Source organism: Aquarana catesbeiana, linkage group LG12 (assembly GCF_042186555.1).
Source record: "Aquarana catesbeiana isolate 2022-GZ linkage group LG12, ASM4218655v1, whole genome shotgun sequence".
Taxonomy (NCBI): domain Eukaryota; kingdom Metazoa; phylum Chordata; class Amphibia; order Anura; family Ranidae; genus Aquarana; species Aquarana catesbeiana.
The window spans coordinates 176,518,012-176,538,848 of NC_133335.1; the positions used below are offsets into that span (position 1 = coordinate 176,518,012).

At 42.8% G+C, this 20,837-nt stretch overlaps 1 protein-coding gene across 4 annotated transcripts in view; it reads right to left on the reverse strand.

Annotated features, from left to right (window-relative positions):
• The window catches only part of SEPTIN9 (septin 9), a 405,962-nt gene that overhangs the window by 55,297 nt on the left and 329,828 nt on the right, over positions 1 to 20,837 (reverse strand). The gene's annotated exons all lie outside the window — the stretch shown is intronic.

The following is a 20,837-nucleotide window of genomic DNA, read 5'->3' on the forward strand; positions in this document are numbered from 1 at the left end:
ACTTTAACTGCTTCCAGGCCAGCCGCCGCAGTTTTATTGTGTCAGGTTGGCTCCCCTGCGCGAGCCGTCGTAGTTGTACGTCGGCTGTTTAAGACGCCTCCGGCGGCACGCGTGCCTGAAGCGTGTCCCCGGCAGGTGCGCTGACCGCCGGGCACCCGCAATCGCTTGTGACAGAGAACGAGAACGTGGATGTGTGTGTGTTTAAACACTCAAATCACGGTTCTTTCAGGGGAGAGAAGACAGATCGTGTGTTCATACTAAGTCAGTCCCATCCCCCTACAGTTAGAACACACCTAGGGAACACAGTTAACCCCTTGATCACCCCCTAGTGTTAACCCCTTCCTTGCCAGTGTCATTTATACAGTAATCAGTGCATTTTTATAGCACTGATCACTGTATAAAATGGTCACTGGTCCCAAAAAAGTGTAAAAAATGTCTGATTTGTCCGCCACAATAACGCAGGCCCGATAAAAAAAAAAAAAAATCGCTGATCGCCGCCATTACTAATAAAAATGCCATAAATCTACCCCCTATTTTGTAGACGCTATAACTTTTGCGCAAACCAATCAATATACGCTTATTGCAAATTTTTTTACCAAAAATATATAGAAGAATACATATCGGCCTAAACTGAGTGAAAAAATGTGTTTTTATTTTTTTTTTTATTGGAATGTTCATTATAGCAAAAAGTAAAAAAGTTTGTGTTGTTTTCAAAATTGTCGCTCTTCTTTTGTTTATAGCGCAAAAAATAAAAAAATGCAGAGGTGATCCAATACCTCCAAAAAATAGCTCTATTTGTGGTTTAAAAAGGACGTCAATTTTGTTTGGGTGCAATGTCACACAACTGCCCAATTGTCATTGTCATTAAAGCGATGCAGTGCCGTATCGCAAAAAAACAATTTTTTACAGTTTTAAACAGAGTGGAGAGAGATTAGAATGCCTGTCAGGTTTTATTGCTGTCTGTGCCCCCATTAAGGAGATTCCCCCTCTCTATTTGAGCTGGTTACCATTATAATTGAAAGTGAAAGAAAATCCCAAATTTTGGGTTGTCCCCAGAAAAGTAATAGGAGATGAAATCTTCCAATGGGGACACTAGTTCTGGTAACCTGGGGATCCCTAAAGAATTTCTTTAATTTGCAGAGATTTCCCTTCACTTCCTGTCCCATAGCCAAACAGGAAGTGAGAGGAAATCTCTGCAATGGGACACAGATGGCAAAAAAAAACTGACAGGGGTTATAACCCTCCCTTGCTCTATCCAAAATGGAACAAAAAAAAAGTTTCCAATAGTTCTACTTTAAGCTCTAAGAAATTGGAGCCTAGTTCCCTGTGCCCATGAACCCAGTTCTCTGAGCACCCAAAAAACATACAGGGCATATTGTTATATACTTGTCACCAGGAGTGGATGACAATTTTCATAGCCTACAAAAAATCAAGAATCAAGAAGTTTTCAATGGTCTCGTGAAGGCCAGAAGGTGCCAAAACAGTCTGAACGTTGCCCCATTCAAGGCCAACCACAGACATTGGCTAGTTGCCAAATCTGGTGCCAATTATTCTTACCACTGGTTATCAGTGCAGGAGACCTCAGTCAAGTTTTCCAGCTGATTCAATGGTTTCATTTTTATAGAGGATCAGTAAAATTTTATCCAGAGAAAGGTCAGTTCTTTCTAGACACACCATCTTCTTTTTTCTGCTAAATGTTTATCAGAAAGGCCAGTGTTGGCTGAGGAACATTATTCATCTTAAAGCCCAATCATTTCTGAAGGAGAACCTGTGGCAAACACAGGCCTGGCAACCATAATGTAACACTTATGTCTGAAACCACAAGTAGAAAAGACTAAACATTTAAGGGAAAAAATTAAGACATGAAAGCCCTGACTTGATGTAAATTTTACATCAAACGAAAAGAACAGAAAGCTACACAACACTAACCTAACCTGACTTCGGAGCAAATTTATAAAAAGTAGAACTTTGCTCCACAACCAATCACTTTCATGTTCTATTCTCTGAGCAAATAAAGACAGACAAGCACATAAAATGTTACAGAGGAAAACGTTCCAGAAAAAATAAATTGTGGGCGCTCAAACAGTTCAGTAAACATGGCATTGTGTTAGACACTCACACGATGATTAAAGTTTCACCCCAATTACTGGTTAGGGGATGGTTTCCACTCACATGGCATTTGCTTGACATGACCACCCTTTCTCAAATGAAACAAAAAGTCAAATGCAGAATACCAACCTTTCATCATAAGCATGCTAAAGCAGCATACTGGTAAACTATCATTAAAAATGGTAGACATGCAACTGTGTTAATGAACAAATCTGAACTCTCTAGTTTTTTTGTGACAGTTATCGAATGTTCATGGCTCCTCATAAGGTTTAGGGTAGATGTAGACATGCGTCTAAACCTTTCTTGCCTCTGAAGCCCAATCTGTGTTTGGATTGCACTCTGACGGGTGGGTTAGGAAGTGATGTAACGCCTCCTCGGAGCCTGTTTTCACCCCACTTTTACCAACAAATGGACTGCAACTGCATGCATTGCACACAGTTGTGGACGTTTGCAGTTCTTCCCCATTGACTTGAATGTGTAGTGTTCAATGGGATTGGGTCGACTTTTCCAGGGGTGTGAAGCATTGCAACACTCCCATCTGCAGCCTATTACATCTTAAGGGGAGCTGTTGGCAGGTGGCAAAAATGCGGCTCAACTGCACATTTTTGGCACCCCCAACCGCAAGGCTAAACGAAGCCTTACTTCAGAATTCAAAAGTTTAGTACCCAGAGAAGCCGAAAAGGTCCATCTTCCACTAGAGTTTGAGCTCCTGCTCATGGGCATAAAAACTATGGAAACATAATCAGGACCTGTCAGAAAGATCCTATGTCCAAAATGGTCCATACATGTAACAGTATTTACACATCTTTGTCCATATAGCTGAAATTCATACAGGCTCAGTTCTCCGGTGATTTAACTATAAAGAAAGTCATTCAGAATAAATGAATGAAGACCGAGGTCATCCTGCACTGCCAAAACTCCGCATGTCTATTACCTAATCTTTGTCTATGTTTATATCTCCTCCCCGGCCCTGAACGAGTCTTTGACTAGGCATCAGCACATATGGACACAGTTTCTCATGGAAAACGTTTGCACAAACATATACCAGACCCTGGGCCATAGCCTCCAAGACGGCTGCATTCAGCTCCATATAAAACTGTACGCAGTATGGACCATAATGTAGTATTTTATACGACCGTGTTGATGAGCCCTTGTTCCAGTAAATTTTGATTTCTGTTTACCAATTTTTTTCACCCAAGATTCGAAACATGGAATATTAATTTAAAGATCTTAATGCAGGACTGTCCCCCCCCCCCCCTATGGGAAAAGTTTCAGTCTACCATAAGGTAAATAAGTTACATTGGTCCAACTTGAATCAATGTACAGCCAGCCATAGACAGTTCGAATATTGGCCAGTTCAACAGGAACCGGCAGAGATTCAAACTATGTATGGGCAGACTAAATGTACCCATCAACTTGGGTACAACCAGCTTTTTGGATTTTACATGCAATTATTGTTAGTGGCTGTTTCTAACATCAATCACTATGTTCCCTGGGCAGGGACAGAGATAATCACTGTGATCCCCAGGAAGGAATGGCTCCCATGGTTGCAAGAAAGAAATTTGCTCCGTCTATGGCCAGCTTTAAACTCTATTTTTTTTTTGGTATAACGAAAAAAAAAAAAAAACCTGACAGCTCCGGTCGGAGCCACCGTAGTAAGAATTTGATGTTAGTGCAGCAATCTCCCCCACTAAGCTATTGTGTTCTGAAGGGGCAACGCCTCCCCCCCGGTACACGCCGGTCAGCGCTCCCAGCTATTGGCCGAGAGCGCTGATCAGGAGCCAGTTGGCAGACCTTTTTTGTTCACAAGCCTTCGACAGAGGCTGGCCAAACAACCGGCTTCTGTCAGACCGACTGCCATACACATGGGCCAAATGTTGGCCGAAATTCGGCCTGTGTGCGCTTGGCTTTAGTATGCATGTTCCATACCTGTGCTATTGTCTGGTATCTGAAAATCACTGTAGTAGGAACTACTACATAGAGGTCTGTTTTTGACTAAGTCCTTTATGACTCATATCTTTATGTACAGAACCCAAAGTCAATAATGAACATAATAGTGCTAACGTGCCAAAAAGGAGTCCGATCTTAAAAGTAGGAAGCGTAGAAGAGCGGTTCATTGAGTCAGTCCTACTTAGACTCCACTTGGTCTATTTTGGTTGTTGTCACTGTTCTATGTTTGTTTGTATGGGAATGGCAGTTTGGGGGCATTGTAATAAAGTAAAAGTCCCTTAAAAGTGGTTTCTCACTTTACACTAAAAACAAACTTTGGCATGGAGATACTTTTCTCCACCAACCACAGCTGCTTCAGTAACATGTTGGGATGGAGAAAATTTGAGCTGGCCTATGGCCTACCCCCCCTCCATCAAAATGTGAGAGATGTGGGAGGTCTTCAACTTTCAGTCCAAAATTACAAATGTTCCAACACTTTACATGACCACATTTCTGCCCACAAACCATTGAGAAAAAAAAACCTTCTATATATATTTATATAAAGTCAAAACATCTGTGGTGCCATTACTGGTTCAATGGGCTGTATGTATGTAGAGCGCATTTGCATCTCTTTATTCTCTGCCGATCTTGTCACCCTGACAAACAGAGGAGATGTTAAAAGCTTCCTGTTTATACTAAGCCTCTAAAGAAGGGGAGATAGTGGGGAGCCAGCACATGGTATCCGTCACAGAAGAGGAGGAGTGGATGGTCTGTATCAGGGCTCATCACACTGACCCATTCAAGTACAATGCATACTACTGTATAAGAGGAGAACCACAATAAAAAGAGAACGTATAACCAAAAACAACCAATTCATATAGATCTGATCTTCTGCCTTTAAATTGTATTCACACCCGACCAACCAAATTTTTGTTTTCTTTAGTTTTGGGTAGAATGGTGAAAAAGGTTAGAATCCCAGCCAAGCTTTACAGTTATCCAGGGCTCTGTTAGAGAGATTTCCTCATACTTCCAGGGAACAACATTTTACCAGACAAGAATCTATGACACGGAAAAACCAAAAGAAAGCTGAATGATGGTTCTAGCATTCCCCTAGAAGCATTTTTAATTCTGAGTGTTACTGTTCTACAGAGTTCCCCTCACTTCCTGTTCAGTTGTTCTGGGGACTACCTCTTTTTTTTTTTTCTTACAAGACAGAATGTGAAGGAGTCCCTCCAGTGGACCTCCAAAGGCAGCAAAACCAGACAGAAGTTCCACTCCTTCCCCACTTTATCCAGAACTAAAAAAAAGTTCTGGCTATGGATATATTATATACCTCCATAGTATATTTTACTATATATACTCGAGTATAAGCCGAGTTTTTCAGCACATTTTTTTGTGCTGAAAATGCCCCCCTCGGCTTATACTCGAGTTATGCACTTTTCTGGTGCAAAGAATGACATTTTCCGAACCGATTTTGGGGCCCCGTATCTCGGGGCTTGGTGCTAGGAACCCCAACTTTGGATATGTTGTAGTGCTGGCTCCACTGGGTTTGCAGACCAAATCTGGGGTTCCTAGCAGTAAGGGGCCCCAAATTCGGTCAACTGTGTCCATCTGCAGCAATGTCATTTCGGGACCCTTTGGGTCCAGAGACCCCAAATTTTGGCTGCAGCTAGGGGACATCTAGGAACTTAACTACAGAGTTTGAAGTTCGGGGGACCTATGGCTGCAAATGGGCACAGTGAGGCTGCAAATGGGCACAATGAGGCTGCAAATGGGCACAATGAGGCTGCAAATGGGCATTATTGACCCTCTTTTCCACTTACAGTAGCTGCGCATTTCTCACCCTAGGCTTATACTCAAGTCAATATGTTTTCCTAGTTTTTTGTGGTAAAGTTAGGTGCCTCGGCTTATATTCGGGTCGACTTATACTTGAGTATATACTAGGGTTGTCCCGATACCGCTTTTTTAGGACCGAGTACAAGTACCGATACTTTTTTTCAAGTACTCGCCGCTACTGATTACCGATACTTTTTTTTTTAATGTCACGTGACAGTGTTTTTTTTGTTTTTTTAACAGTGTTTTCTTTTTTGGGGGGGGGGGCGGTGTATGTGTGTTTTTTTTTTTTTTTACAATTTTTATTTTTTACAATAATTTTTTTTTATTCTTTATATGTTTTTTTTTTTTTTTTTTTTTTTTTTTTTTAATCAGCCCTGTTGGGGGGCTTTGGTGAGATATCAGGGGTCTTAACAGACCTCTGATATCTCCCCCTTGAGACAGAGAAAGAGACCGAGGATAGAGATTCCCCAGTCCCTTTCTCTGCAGCCTCAGCTGCACTGAGAATGAATGGAGAGAAGACAGCGGCTCCTCTCCATTCATAAACTGACACATCGTAATCACAGGAGATTACAATGTTTCAGTTATGTGAATGGACAGAGTCAGCTGATTCTGTCCATTCACACAGCGGAGAGAGACAGCAGAACGGAGGGGACAGAGAAGGAGAGAGGAACGGAGGGGACAGCGGAGAGGCACAGGGAAGGAGAGAGGAACGGAGGGGGACAGCGGAGGGGGACAGAAAAGGAGAGAGGAACGGAGGGGACAGTGGAGAGGCACAGGGAAGGAGAGAGGAACGGAGGGGACAGCGGAGAGGCACAGGGAAGGAGAGAGGAACGGAGGGGACAGCGGAGGGGGACAGAAAAGGAGAGGGGAACGGAGGGGACAGCGGAGAGGCACAGGGAAGGAGAGAGGAACGGAGGGGGACAGCGGAGAGACACAGGGAAGGAGAGAGGAACGGAGGGGGACAGCGGAGAGGCACAGGGAAAGAGAGAGGAACGGAGGGGGACAGCGGAGGGGGACAGAAAAGGAGAGAGGAACGGAGGGGGACAGCGGAGGGGGACAGAAGAGAGGCACAGGGAAGGAGAGAGGAACGGAGGGGGACAGCGGAGAGACACAGGGAAAGAGAGAGGAACGGAGGGGGACAGCGGAGGGGGACAGAAAAGGAGAGAGGAACGGAGGGGGACAGCGGAGGGGGACAGAAGAGAGGAACGGAGGGGGACAGCGGAGAGACACAGGGAAGGAGAGAGGAACGGAGGGGGACAGCGGAGGGGGATAGAGGAAAGGAGGGGGCATGGAGGAGGATGCAGTGACAGTCAGTGGTGACCGATCACCGCTGTATGTCACTAAGCAGCTGAAAGCCGGCGGGGGGAGAATCTTGTAACTCCCCCACGCGCCGATCACAGCTGACTTCCAGGTATCGGGGGAAGCATCGGGAGCATTTGCCCGAGTACAAGTACTTGGGCAAATGCTCGGTATCGGTGCCGATACCAATACTAGTATCGGGACAACCCTAGTATATACAGTATATCCTTTTTACAGCTAGAGAAGAATAGGCGTTTATACTAGAGGAATGGAAAGGTTGGTGCCAAAACCGAAACTGAAAATTCAGGATGCACTTGGCCAAAAAACGAAAAGGACAGTTGTTAAAAAATACATATTTTTTTTTATATACAATTGTATTATATTCGACTTTTAATTTAACCAATATCACAAATTTAAAGTCGGCCATTATTGGCACCTTTAGCGCAAGAAAAGTCGTTCATGCCAGAAAAACGCAGTTATTACTGCTAGCGGCTACAGCCGCTGGCACTAGTTGCATGCTAAAAATCCGACATGCTGGCTGCACCCAAGTCAAGCGATGGATCGACTTGGGTGCAATCATTCTGCCCATACATGGATCAAATCTTGGCCGGTCCCTGCTGAATTGGCTGAGATTCTATCCATCTATGGCTGACATTAGGTAGGCCATACATTATGCAATTTTCTTTCCTTAGGCTTTCACCACGGGTTGAAGGAAAGAAAATTGCTTAACTTTCCCCATCAACACAATCAATCAGAGTTGATGTGGGAATCCCTCCCACATTTCCCAGAGCATCAGAATACGAAAAAAAAAAAAAAAAACAAATCTGACAGGCTGGCTGTACTGAAGTTGATTAATAAACCAATTTCAGTATAACCACCCTGCCCATGGATAGATTAAAATTCTGCCGGTTCCTGCTGAACTGTCCAAATTTTGATCCATACATGGCCGGCTTCACGTGTGTGCGGCACACACAATATTATATATATATATATATATATATATATATATATATATATATATATATATATATATATATATATACACATATATATACACACATAAAAATATATATATAAAATTTTTGTGCAAAATGTAGAAGAAAAAAAAAAAAAAAAAAGGGGGGAAGGTCTTCTTGAGCCCCAGATAGTAAATACCGTATATATTCTATCACGTCAATGTGTATTGCCATTAACCCTCCAAAATATAGAATTGCTTCTCTTTAATAAAGCCGGCCATACACACGGCTAGAATTTCATTCCATCATATGTACGATTTTCTGAAAATTGGCATTCAGAGCACACAATAGCGCCATTATTGACTCAACAAATAAAACTTTTTTTTTTGACCATGTGAATGCTTTAAATTTAAACAGTTGACTTGGATTATTTATGGATTATTTACAGAAGTGATGTAATGTTAAATTATGCAGGTGACCCTATTCTGTCACTTCCCTCGTACTAGTGTACTTATTGGAACGTTGGTCTATAAAAGCAGCATTGTTCATTGTGTCAGCCGTTGCCTGTGATAGCAGTATGGATTGGGTGGATGATGACAATGACAGTTCTTCCATACTAGGTGTGATGCTTGGAATTTTGGTGATTCAAAGGCAAGAAAAAAGCACAAAAAGCAGACAGGATATGGAGAGCAAGGAGAAGCTGAGGAATCCTGATCAATTTTCCCACAAGGATCTACTGTGAATTAACAGGAAACAAATCCAGATGATTTCTGAAACCATCTGCGGACGTCAGAAGAACGTTGGACATTCACACTGACAGTTAGTATTTCATAGGTTCTGATAAGAAACAGGAAAAAAAAAAACATAAATAAAAACTGATTATTGTAAGCACCTCTGTCGTGTTATATAGTTTGTTTCAACCCTCTAACTGCTACATTGGCAGAACAGCTTGTTCTGTTGAAAAACCTACTGGCCAGATCACCAGGTGAAAAATAAAAGAAAATCTAAAAAAAAAAAACTATTGCAGACATCACATCTAAGAATTGGTAAGCTGCAATATATTAACGGTTTGCTTTGGGGTTTAATGCTTCAAAACTGGGTTTATTAAGTGGTTGTAAACCTTCACATAATCTACCCAGTGAAGTGTCAGATGAAACAAATCCTCCTACATGTGTTGTACCTGATTATCTGCAGGCATATGTCCTGTACATCCCTATTAAAAACACAGAAAGAAAAAAGGAAGGATGTTTTACAGCACAAAGCAGTGGGCGGAGAACTGAAATTACACTCTGCAGAGCTCAGTGAGGAGAGCTCTGGGAGCTGATTGGAAGGAAGAGACACACCCCCCTCCACACAGGAACAGTGCTGAGGCTGTCAATCAGCTAGAACTCCCTCCCGTCACAGTTTTTCTCTTGGCGTCAAGAAAACTTGTCAGAAGCGATTCATGTGGATGGAGGAACGAAGCAGCAGGCAGAAATGAAACTTAGTGCTCTGGATTAAGACAAGTACATACTGTAGAGCAGGGATATGCAATTAGCGGACCTCCAGCTGTTGCAGAACTACATGTCCCATGAGGCATAGCAAGACTCTGACAGCCACAAGCATGACACCCAGAGGCATGATGGGACTTGTAGTTTTGCAACAGCTGGAGGTCCGCTAATTGCATATCCCTGCTGTAGAGGGATATGCTTTGTTCATATTTCATGTCTGAGCTTTACAACCACTTTAAAATAACTCCAGATGCAAACGGAGGTTTCTGAAGGTGTCCTAGTATAAGAGATCACTGGACGTTAATAGCTTTTGTCATTTCCCATGACCATAAATAAGAAAAGAGGTCAGGATGATATGTGCCGTTTTCTTTCTTGATGTGTATCATGGGACCAAAGCTGGCCATGGTGGACATGACTTTGTATTTATTAATCCTCAGCTGGAACAAACTATCCACGTAGTGTTTGCTTTCATACGTGACCTCAAAGTGTCGTTTCAAAAGGATCTTTTTTATGTGCAAGATAGGATTTGGCTTTCAAGCTTTTCCCACCCCATAAAGCATTGGAGCTGCAGCTCATCCAAGACTGACCGTCAGCATACAATTAGGCAGATTGAGCGCCTCTTATTTCTGGACACTTTCCTAATCGCACTGTATAACGGCTCGCTTACAATACTGTCACAGTGTGAAGGGCAGAGACGCTGCAGCGACATTCACTTCCTGCCAAACTCCTGTCTCCTCATCCCACTGTCATTTCTCTCGCCATGTGGAGAAGCAGATAAACCATTGCGCATATTTATTAAAACAAAAACATTTACACAACACCTTACTGTGCGCAGCTAGCAAGAAGTATGTTAAAGGAAAACTCCAGGAAAAAAAGTACAACCAGTGGACTACTAATGGTATTCGGGAGGCACTGATGCTACTCTACAATCATGAAGACCAATCTATGTGCCGGTGCTCTGACCATACCGGGCAAAGTTAAACAGGTTCACTTTATTGTGAGAACCCCTAGAGACAGCAACAAAGCTTGTGGGGGGCCTTCATGGGATCAGCAGTGAAGGTTTTCTTTCAAGACGTTGTTTTGAGTAAATCTATCACTTTGCCCTGAATAGGCACCTTTGCAACTTTGTTGCTCTATTGGCTTCCAAGTACCAGGTTCACCTTACTTGTGGGGACCCTACAGACAGAACAAAGTGGCAGGAGAGCAAAGGAGAGCATCAGTGGGTGGAAGCCGATTTCCCAGGAGATCCTGTCACTCTACAATGAAGGGGCAAGGTTCATACTCTTGCCCGGTACTCTTTGTGGTGAGCATCAGCAGTGGAGGTTGTTCCTTCAAGAGAACAAGATCTTTCAAGAGGATTTTGTTTTAAGAGATCCTGTTCTTTTATCCTGAATGGGCAAAGCTGATACTACCACTAATACTAACCTTCGCTCTTCTGCTGCTTTGTTGCTCCAAGTGTCCTCCAAGTATCAGGTTCACTTTACTGTAGGGACCCTTAAAGACAGCAACAAGGCATCAGGTGAGCAAAGGTGAGTATGAAAAAAAACAACCTTCACCCACCAGTGCTTAAGCTGGCCATAGATTATACGATTTTCTTTCTTCCAACCATGGGTTGCGGGAAAGAAAATTGCTTGATTTCCATGGAGCTATTGTGTTCTCCTGGCAGGAAGGGGGGGGGGGGTGAGGAAAGTCAACCCAGAAGACAGTGATTATTGGTAGCTGATATAGCCACCGCATCATAAAAATCTGACATGCCGGTTGTACCCAAGTTGATCAATGGATCAATGGATCGACTTGGGCACAATCAGCCTGTCCCCGTACATGGTTCAAATCAGCAGAATTCGAACCGTCTATAGCCGACATTATCTTCACCACCCTGCTGCTGTTTGTTTGCCCCATATGTCATCTTCCCAGAATGTAGTGTTCAGGCCTTAGTGGTCAACGGTCAGGCCAAAATACCGTCACATTAGGGAGGTGAAGAAGTCACTAATTGCTCTGCCACGAGGCTGACTTGGTGTTTGGACTTTCCAGCAGAGGAACAGCAGTGGGGGAGAGGAAAAGTGTCGGTGGGTGAATGGGTTTTGTTCTTTCAAGAGAGCCTGTGACTTTGCCCCAAATCTAAGAATTTTTGCTGTCTGTGTCCCATTAGGAAAAATGTCCTTCTCTCCCCAAGAACAGGAAATAATCTCAGATAGGTAGAAGATTTTCCACAATTCCTGTTACAGTAGACCTATAGTTTTTTTTTCCCCATCACCGTCTGTCCAATGATAATAGTCACCAAGATAGAGAGGGTCTCCCCAGCCAGGACAAAAACATTTAACAGGGGTTTATCACATCCCACACTATAAAAAAAATAAAATTGTGATGCACCGAAATTTTGGCTGCTGAAAATTATCAGCCGAAAATAGGGTTATCTGTGGTTTGCTGCACCGAAAAAACGTACGCAATTTTGCCATGCTTAAGTGTGTTTTTCGGGACTCAAGAACCACATAAAAAACGCAACAGGAGTGCATTATTAATGCGTTTTCAATACATTTCAACGGGGAGGTGCGTTTTTGGTGCAATTTTTCAACTGACCAAAAATGAAGCAAGCAGAATATGAATATAAATATATATAATTTTTTTTTTAACTAATTTTTGGATTCAGTTTTCAGCACAAAAAAAAATTTCATTTCGGTGCACCACTAAACCAAATGGCTTTAGAAATAAAGTCTGAGTTTTTTTGACAACATTGTTACATACAAAAAGTCACAGACCTCAGTGAACAGTCCTTTTATATTCACTGGGTATCCATGCAAATAACAATTCCTGCCCCTTCATGTCTACGCTCATTTCTCCACCCTATCTCAGGGGGCAGTCATAGTTGTCACACAGACTGGACCATCAAATACATCTGTCTTTATTCATCCCATTACATGGTGGATTGACGGGACTAAGGCGGACCCATTGATGATTTGATTCTTTCCTACATTCCACCACAGGTGGATGAAAAGAAAATTGCTTGATTCTCCCATCACACAGTTAGTGTTAATGGGGGAATGGCTCCCGCAGCGCTATGGTGTTCTGCCGCCAGAGTGTGCAGGAAACCTTTCCGGCTGGTGTTCTGTCAAAATAGCCAATTCATCAAGATCTCCAATCATGTCACTTACGATTACTGTAAACCATCAGTAATTGGAGATTTCGACGAGTTGCTGTATTGACAACACCAGCAAGCGTGTACACTCCGGTACACAAAGACTGTGCTGTTTTGACACAACAGCAGCTGAGGAAAAAGTTGTCGCCGCCTCGGAGGCAGCCATTTTATTGGTTAGTATCGGAGCGTCTGTTTATAATATCGTGTACCGGAGCGTATATAGTTGCCAGTGTTGTGTAAACAGCAAGCAAAACAGCAAGTCATCGAAATCTCCAATTACTGATGGTTTACAGTAACCGGAAGTGACGCGATTGGAGATCTCGATTAATTGGCTAGTTTGACAGAACACAATGATTACTGCTAGAAGCAATAGCCACCGACAGTAATCAAATGTACAAAATCCTACAGGCTGGTTGTACCCAAGTCGTTTGATGGGTCGACTTGGGTAAAACGAGCCTGCCCACACATGGATCGAATCCTGGTTGTCCCTGCTGAACCAGCTGAGTTTTGATCCATGCATGGCCGGCTTAATAGTTTATAAAGATGAAGTTCTTTGAGCTTTTAATGCACAGGACGTGACAAGCATGCACCATTTCTGACAAGATCAACTGGTATTTTCTGTACTTTCTAAATACGGTATGTACTTAGATGTGATGGTTGCATTGGTTTTCATTTTCAGGCTAAGGACTGGTAAAGCTGCAATACAGTGAGGGAAAAAAAGTATTTGATCCCCTGCTGATTTTGTACATTTGCCCACTGACAAAGAAATGATCAGTCTATAATTTTAATGGTAGGTTTATTTTAACAGTGAGACAGAATAACAAAAAAAAAATATGCAGAAAAACGCATTTCAAAAAAGTTATAAATTGATTTGCATTTTAATGAGTGAAATAAGGATTTGATTCCCCTAAGATTTCTGGCTCCCAGGTGCCTTCTAAACAGGGAACGAGCTGAGATTAGGAGCACTCTCTTAAAAGGGAGTGCTCCTAATCTCAGCTTGTTACCTGTATAAAAGACACCTGTCCACAGAAGCAATCAGATTCCAATCTCTCTACCATGGCCAAGACCAAAAGAGCTGTCCAAGGATCTCAGGGACCAGATTGTAGACCTACACAAGGCTGGAATGGGCTACAAGACCATCGCCAAGCAGCTTGGTGAGAGGGTGACAACAGTTGGTGTGATTATTCGCAAATGGAAGAAACACAAAATAAGTGTCAATCTCACTCTGTCTGGGGCTCCATGCAAGACCTCACCTTGTGGAGTTTCAATGATCATGAGAACGGTGAGGAATCAGCCCAGAACTACACGGGAGAATCTTGTCAATGATCTCAAGGCAGCCGGGGCCATAGTCACCAAGAAAACAATTGGTAATACACTACGCTGTGAAGGACTGAAATCCTGCAGCGCCCGCAAGGTCCTCCTGCTCAAGAAAGCACATGTACAGGCCTGTCTGAAGTTTGCTAATGAACATCTGAATGATTCAGAGGAGAACTGGGTGAAAGTGTTGTGGTCAGATGAGACCAAAATTGAGCTCTTTGGCATCAACTCAACTCGCCGTGTTTGGAGGAGGAGCGGCAATGCTGCCTATCACCCAAAGAACACCATCAAACATGGAGGTGGAAATATTATGCTTTGGGGGTGATTTTCTGCTAAGGGGATAGGAGAACTTCACAGCATTTAAGGGACGATGGACATGTACTGTCAAATCTTGGGTGAGAACCTCCTTCCCTCAGCCAGGGCATTGAAATCGGGTCATGGATGGGTATTCCAGCATGACAATGACCCAAAACACACGGCCAAGGCAACAAAGGAGTGGCTCAAGAAGAAGCACAGTAAGGTCCTGGAGTGGCCTAGCCAGTCTCCAGACCCTAATCCTATAGAAAATATGTGGGGGGAGCTGAAGGTTTGAATTACGAAACATCAGCCTCGAAACCTTAATGACTTGGAGAGGATCTGCAAAGAGGAGTGGGACAAAATCCCTCCTGAGATGTGTGCAAACCTGGTGGCCAACTACAAGAAACATCTGACCTCTGATTGCCAACAAGTGTTTTGCCACCAAGTACTAAGTCGTGTTTTGTGAAGTGGTCAAATATTTATTTCACTCATTAAAATGCAAATCAATTTATAACTTTTTGGAAATGTGTTTTTCTGGATTCTTTGTAGTTATTTCGTCTCTCACTGTTAAAGTAAACCTACCACGAAATTTATAGACTGATCATTTCTTTGTCAGTGGGAAAAAGTATAAAATCAGCAGGGGATCAATAATTTTTTCTCTCACTGTACACAATTTTTTTTTTGGTTATGGGTTCAGACATGTTTTTAATTTCTTCACTGCCCGAAACAATTGGGCTGAGTTGACTTGCACATTTAAACATCTATTCATAAAATACAAAATACTTTTGTGACCACATACCTAAAGCATGCAAAAAGAAATATGGAGATGAAGTCAGAAGCATGAAGATTGTGACTGGCCAGGCATCATCTGATAACATTGAAAAAAAATGATAAATCCTAGATGTACTGTTATGTTAAACAGAGTAGACGCAACATGTATGGCCTGCAGGCAATGCAGATCAAATGCAGGATAAAGAGATTTCCTAATCACTGAAATGTCCTTTAGAAAGTGGATCTAGAGATAATTTTTTTTTTTCTTGAGCCATACATCATTAGCATTCAAAGACGTCCAAATAAAATGCAATTCAGAAATGAATACGGAAGAATGCTAAAATGGCAAAGATTGTATATATACAATTATATTATAACCCCATAAGCAGAGTTTTTCAATAATTTTCTAAACTAGTAGAGAAAATGGTAATACAAAGAGCACTGACACGGGGTGGGCAGACTGCCCTTTATAAGAGTGCTTAATTACACTTATTCTTCCTGTTGCAGCCACCTAAGTGCTAGGCCCCGAGTAGCACCCTGTTAATACCAACAATAGTGACCTTTCTCTATCCTCTGCCAGCTGGTCCAGGAGAGGATGTGGGGCTGTGCTGGGGAGGAAGGGAAGGAGAGGCTAGCCCTAGAGAAAAAGAATAAAAAGGTCCCCGGAGGGGGGAGAGCGGGTGGGAGGAGAAGGGGACACACACTAGGGAAGGTTTATCACTTCCTCATACAGGCCTGTGAAACTTTATAGATTTAAATGCAAACATGTGTTGCGAGGTATTGGTGCTATTTGTATGTGTATACACTAGCACATACCAGACATGAAGGAAGAAGGGGAAAAAAAATAATTCCAGATACGCTTGGTGAGCAAAAGTCCTGAAAAGAACATGGAGCGATCAAGTTCAAAAGCTAACTTTTTTTTTTTTTTTTTTTTTTTTGCTGAAGGGATTATTCGGTTACATTCCCAGCTCTGCATTTGTCCATGGCGTGTTTGCATGGGTTACCATTTATCAAAATTACTTTTTTGGAAATTGCACAAACAATGCAGAAATTTAAAAGAGTTCCAGTCTGGGGAGAAAAAAAATTAAAAGTCAACAGCTACAAATACTGTAGCTGCTGACTTTTAATGTATGGACACTTACCTGTCCAGGAAGCCCGAAATGTTGGCACCCCAGCCAATCTCTGGATCGGCTCCTGGGTGCTGCCGCCACCATTCCTGGTAAAGGAAACCCTACTCCTGTACTCCCTACTGCGCTTGTGCAAAGCGCGCTGCAGTTTCCAATTGGCCCGGCGGCGGGGGCAGGACCAGGGGGCCTGCACTTCCGAGGGACGGCGCCGCAGCTCAGTCTCCTAGAAGTGGGGAAGGGTACCTGTCAAAAACAAGTACCCGTTCCCCCCTCCCCCATGAAATGTGGCACTGGAGGGGGGGTGTAGGAAGCAGATAAGCGGACGTTCCGCTTTTGGGTGGAACTCCGCTTTAAGTTTTGTAAAGCAATTTGTTGAAACGTTAAAAGTGCAACTCCTGGCAAAAAAAAAAAGTTTTCCCATGCAGTGGGGCTGTGCCTGCACTGCATGGATTAACTGCTTGTTTTGTCAAGGGGCTTCCAGAAAGCTGTACACTCACGCAATCCTCGGCTCCAGCAGCAAACGACGCTCCCCCACGATGGCCTGTTCCTGTCTGTGCCAAGTGAGATTAAGCAATGCCCCAGTTATTGTCAGCAGGAGCAATGGTGCCTCAAGGACCGGATAAAGGCAAGCAAAGGGGCGCAGTTTGGAGACCATTGCCCTAGGCAAAAACGAGCAGTAAATCCATGCAGTGTGGGCACAGCCCCCCAGCATGGAGAAAAAAAAAAATCTATGTACCACTTTGCTTCATTTTGCATTCCTCCAGAACACTGTCAGGACCCTGGCTAATGACGACATCACACAAGAAGTTGCCTTTTGCAACTGACAGAAGAGAAGAAGTATTCCCTATCTGAGCTGCCCATCATCACTCAGAAGTAATGCAGGTCTGGTTAAGATTACAGAATTGAGTATTTCTAAGGCCTCTTTTGCATGGACCTAGCTGCTGACTCGCGGTTGGCAGACGATCAATAGGCAATACTATATCACCCATACAGATCACACACTGAAATCCCTCTTTACAGCACAACCAGGTCCCAGGACCCTAGCAGCGTGGCCCCATTTATCTCTATGGGGCATGGAGGCAAGTAGTATTGCCTAATGAACACAATGTGCCTTTTTTCTTTTTGCACTGGTAACGCTTTGCTGGGTTTTATTTTATTTTCTCTGGATCAACTGTGGGTATAGGATTGTAGAATTCTTTTTTCCCCCCTTTCTATTGGTTGAACTAGATGGACTTTTTTCAACCAGACTATGTAACTCTGTAACTATATGTAATATCTCCGGTGGCCATTGCTTGGGTTTGACAAATGAGCCTCAACTGCCTGTTTTTGCCACTTGACAGTGTCCATGCTAAAGGGGCCTAAAGAAATCAAAGTCAACCTGCCAAGATAGACATCGCTGCTGAACTTTGATATATGCCGGTTCCGTCTGAGATGCTCCTCCAATAACTGGGACTTGGGTGCCAACCACAATTAGCAGCACTGTGTTTCAAATGTATTAAACAAAATAAATTATGGAGTATGCGGCTAGTGTCACATCCATGGTTTCCGACCTGCGTGGGCAGACCCAGGTGGACGTCACTTTTGCCTATGTGGGGATTGAGGGAATGGAAGCAGGTAGCTATCAAAAAAAAAAAAAAAGTACATGCTCCAAGTCAAAGAAGAAGAAAAAAAAAAAACATCAAAAGTGTTAGAAGCAAGGGTGGGGAGGGGGAATAGCAGAACTTTCTTGTGAAGAGTGAAGATACGCTTTAATGAAATGTCAATTGTGACATGGGAATAAAGTTCTAACAATAAAAAAGTACCACCACCAGTGGCCGGGCAAGTAGGAGATGCTGCAGATGTTAATGAACCCAATAAAGAATCTATAAATGGATGTTTGCCCATGCTCAGTTACTTGCCAGTCAGCAATGGCACCTTCCATATTGCACCATGACAGGTTCACTTTAAGGCTCAGGAATGGTTAAACTCCCGTCAGGGAGATGTATTCCAAGAGCATCAGATGGTCCATGATAAGCCAGGCTATGCTTTTCAGCATATATAGGGGTACAAGTCATTATCCGAAAATTACAAATCTCTAGGGGGGCTCCAGGTGCTGGGCAAATCTAATTATCATCATGTGACTGGTAAAGAATGCTAAGATGGCTCTAACGGCAGATGGCACGTCTTTAGGGACCTCTCATATGATAGCATCTGAAATCATGTTGCCGGACCATCTTCTACAAAAAGGAAGGGAGAATCAGATTACTATAAGCAGTAAAGACTGTTCATGCTCAGTTTTAGCCCAAACAACCAGAATGCTCTTAGATGGAAACTTTACTTGTGGAAATAAAATGGGAATGCTCCCCAAACCAACTATACAAATGGGAAGGAGCTTAGAAAACATTATTGCAGATACTTCCCTGTTTCTGGTCTGTAGATGTGGAGCAACCAATGCACTAATATCATAAAAAAAAGAAAAAGAAAAAGAAAAAAAAAAAGAAAAAAAAAAAGAAAAAAAAAAAAAAAAACGGCTGAGGGGGCAGGAGTCTGGAAAGGTCAATGTAAAAAGAAAAAGAAAAAAAAAAAATATAGCAGTTAAAAAAAAATAATAAAAATAAAAAGGGTAAGAGAGAACACTGCATATGGCCATCCCTACTGATGTTCAATACCATAAGCGAGTATTTAACCAAAGATGGAAGGCTAACTGCAGCAAACATTACGGCTAGGTTCACACCGATGTGTTGTTTAGTGTTTTTTGCAGAATTGCACTACAGTTCATTTACATGGTTTCCTATGGGAAATGTTCACATTTATGCTTTTTTCAGCCGCTGTATTTTTGGAAAGGGTCAGGGACTTTCTTTTCTTTTTTTTAAACCGTGCGTTTTGGTTCAATAGACTTTATTGGAGAAGCTGCAGAAAAGCATGTAGTGCGTTTTGTGCTTCGATTTTACCACAATTTGTGTTTTTTAATCTGCCCAACAACTTGGCCAAAAAAAAACCAAACAAACCAAAAAGCATAACAAAATGTAAAACACAAAAAAGTGTGAAAAAAAAACAAAAACGCTAAATGCACTGCAGAAAGGGATCAAAAGCAAACTGTATACGTGTGAACCGGGCCTAAAACAGAGCTGAGGTTGCCTGCAATTTTACCACCAGCTCTGTGCAGATGTCTGGAAAAGAAGTGAGCCAATCAAAGGAGCAGGTACTCTTCAGGATAACCAAATATTGTTCAATTACAAGAGGCAGGCGTTTTCTCGCTAAATCCTGATGTGCTCTATGAATCCCTTCCAGATCTGTGCAGAAATCCAGTCTGAAGCTTCCTGTAATAAAGACCAGTCCCTGCTGCTCTCTCTCTTTGTGCAGAGTGACTGGTCTTGTCTCCGCCCCCTCCTGTAGTTCTCTGCAGGCAGCCTGTAATGGGTGGGGCCTGCTAGGAACTTGTAGACTTTCCACTGAGAAATCCCTGTGAATGGAAGACAAGTACCCCACGGTTAAGGTAAGCCTGGGGTCAATTTAGGAGTTGGGGGCAGGGAATGTTACCATGTTGCACCCTAAAATAACAATGGTGAAATCATGCATCTTTGAGTTTTGTCAGTTGTGCCATGTTTGTCGCGATTTTTAAACACAAAAAAAGTGCATCTCTTTTGCGCGTTTGGGGTGCCAATCACAATGAATGACACTGCGAGCCCAACACACATTTTATGTGCATTTCTGCATATGTTCAAGAAATGCTACAGTGTGAATGCAGCCTAAATGGATTTGACATTTGCACTGTGCAGTTTTATAGTACGTATATTACTAAAGTTGGCCATACATTGGGTACATTTCAGTTGGTTCCTAATAGGGCTGGGAGATTTTCAAAAAAATAAATAAATAAAAAAAATCTGTGATTTTCTTTAAAAAAAAAAAAACTTGATTCACGATTCGAATCAAGTTTTTTTTTTTTGGACACCGCGCTGGTCCTGAGGAGCTGCAGGCAGGAGTTTTTAGGCGAGGCCGTGGCTTTGGCCTAGTCCGCGGCATCTGGCCTCACGGACTAGGCCGAAGCCGCAGCCTCGCCTAAAAACTCCTGCCCGCAGCTCCTCAGGACCGGCCCGGTGAAAAAAAAAAAAAAAAAAAAAAAAAAAAAATCTAAAAAAAATGAATTTCCTTACATTTTGAATCGATTTGACCTCTCAACTCGATTCAAGATTTAAATCGATTTTTCCCCAGCCCTAGTTCCTAATACAAAGGTGGAAAATCAATCAGAGGGTGGCCCCTCTCCTCCCAACATCCTTCAACTGTAAAATCAAAGCAGCTGGGAAGAAAACTGATGGCCAAACAGTGCCTGCATCCAATCAGATGCAGACACTGTTTGGGTATTCTGACAGCCGATGGCGCTGGCTGTCAGTATACTTTAGGCACAGTGGGGTATTTGTCCATTCGCACGGTTTAGCAAAGATAGTGAAATCTGTTTGATTTCTTTTGCAGGCCGATCACAACGCTTGACCTCCTTTACCCAATTTAATGTCCGCTGACATCCCCCGCTCCATAGGGGAGACTGCAAGGTCTGATCAGGTCCGCCTGAAATACAGACAGGCGGACCCGTGTGAAA